This window comes from Propithecus coquereli, unplaced genomic scaffold (assembly GCF_000956105.1).
Source record: "Propithecus coquereli isolate 6110/MARCELLA unplaced genomic scaffold, Pcoq_1.0 Scaffold22, whole genome shotgun sequence".
Classification (NCBI taxonomy): domain Eukaryota; kingdom Metazoa; phylum Chordata; class Mammalia; order Primates; family Indriidae; genus Propithecus; species Propithecus coquereli.
Window position 1 is genome coordinate 5,330,178 of NW_012147189.1, and position 2,157 is coordinate 5,332,334.

General features: G+C 36.4%; 1 protein-coding gene across 1 annotated transcript in view; it reads left to right on the forward strand.

Moving 5' to 3' along the window:
- The window catches only part of ADGRV1 (adhesion G protein-coupled receptor V1), a 539,879-nt gene that overhangs the window by 108,107 nt on the left and 429,615 nt on the right, over positions 1 to 2,157 (forward strand). The window lies entirely within an intron of this gene.

Here is a 2,157-nt window from a genome sequence, read left to right on the forward strand (position 1 = left end):
TCTCTGAAACAGCCTTTGGCATGAGTATGTTTCATTTCTTATGAGAAAATAATTCTGTAACCAAGAAATATTGCATGTGTAAGATTTACATTTTTTTCCAGGAATTGTATCCTATGGATCTGTCAAAAATGGAGAACAGATATCTAATTCTTTTATTGCATCTACAAATATTTATTGAGTGCTGGTCATGTGCCAGACATGGCACTGAGCTCATGGAACTTAGAATTTAGTGGGTGACAGAAATAAATCAAATGAGTAAAAATCAGTATGTAGTTTAAACTGTAATAAATGTTTTAAAGGGAAGATTCTAAGTGTTGAAAGAACGTAGGAGAGTGCTTCCAAGGTGTATTGATCTTTGAACTAAAACTGAATGATGAGTGGAGGTTGATTATGCAAAGCACTAGTTTGGAGGAACATGAAGGTGAGAATGGGGACCTGTCAAGGCAGAAACATGAGGTATAAAAAAAATATCATAAGTGAAGTATTTAAGAGTGGATAGTAGGCATAGAAATAAGAAGTTGTGCTTGGATAGCTCTACATGACCAGATCATTCAAGAACATAAAGAATAGTTTGTGGATGTCATTCATTATCTTAGAGTTAATGGAAAGCCTTTGGGTGGTTTTGGCATGGAAGAGGGTTACCATGGGGATGTGTGATATGGTATAATCGCATTTGGATTTTGAAATTGTTATTCACAATGCTATGTAAAGAATGGGTTGGTACAGAAGAGAGGACACAGGGAGATAAGATTATGGTAGTTTAGACTAGGTGATGGATTGGATGTGAGGGTGTGGGAGAGGGAGGTGCCAGGGCTGACTCCTAGGTTTCTACCTTGTGCAGTTGGGTGAGGGGATCATGCTATTCACTAAGAAAGGGAATTCTGAAAAAAGGAATAGGTGTTGTGTTATTTTGGCGAGGGGAGTACAATAAATGTGGTTTAACACATTTTGAGTTTTGAATTACTTTTGAAAATAAATTTCTCTAGATTCAAAGGGAGGTATCTATCTGATGGAGAGAAAAATCTGGGAATCTTTAGTATGTATATTGTATTTAAAGTTATGGAAATTGATATAATAATCTGAATAGAAAGGCTGAAGATAGAGAATGGAAGACGACCCAGACTAAACTCCAAGAAGACTCAAACTGAATGACTAGGCGTAGACGATGATCTGGCAAAGGAGACTTAGAAGACCTGGTGAGAAATCTAGGGGGATAGAGGATGGCAGACACCAGAAGAAAAATGTTTTAAAATGGAAATAGAAGTAAACTGTGTCAGCTGCTGGTGTGATGTCCAGTAAAATGAGAACCTGAAAAATAACCATGATAGTTAGCAATTAGTGACCATAGAAGGCATAAAAGGCATAGAAGGCATTAGTGACCATTGCAAGAGCTATTTGTATAGAGGGATGGAAATTGAATAATATTTTGAGTGGAGGTGAAAGAACAGAGACCTCAAATTTATTTCAAGAAGTTTGGCTGGCAAGATAGGACCTAGAAAAGGTAGTGATGTGGTGTAGGATTCAGAAGGTTTTTTGTTTGTTTAGTTTGGAGAGACCTAAGTGTGTGTTAACTTGGATGGGGAAGGCCTAGTAGGTAAAGAAAGATTGACTATTTAGCAGAGAAAAAGGTAATTAATAGTGGTGTGATTGCCTAGAAGACAGGTAGAGATGGGATACAAAAAAAAAGAAAGATTATAGTTTCTAATTCAGAGTTCTCTCATTATTGTTGGGCTTTGTGTGTGTTTTTTGGAAGTATTGCGAGAGTATATGTTGGAGATTTTTAAATTTCTGTATTTGTTGCTTATTCTTCGTTCACTATCTTCCTGAATTGTTGTAGGGAGGCATTTGTCCAGTTTAGGACCATTCAGGACTCTTCACGAAAAATCTGGGGCACACCGTTAAAAGATAGCAAAATAGGAATTTAAACTGTTGGATTTTTAGGAAAGGAATTGCTAATGGATATTACATAAAAGGCATTGACGTTATATCCTCTTGAACTGGTAATCTCGAAATGATCAATCATTTATAGGAAACCTGGGTTTCAACCTTGATATCTGTTGTTGCTGTGTCATGTTCACATCGTTAGCCGAAGTTCAAAAAAAATACTTTCTTTGGGAAATGGTTGCATTCATAGATCATAGACACCTTTTTTGTAGT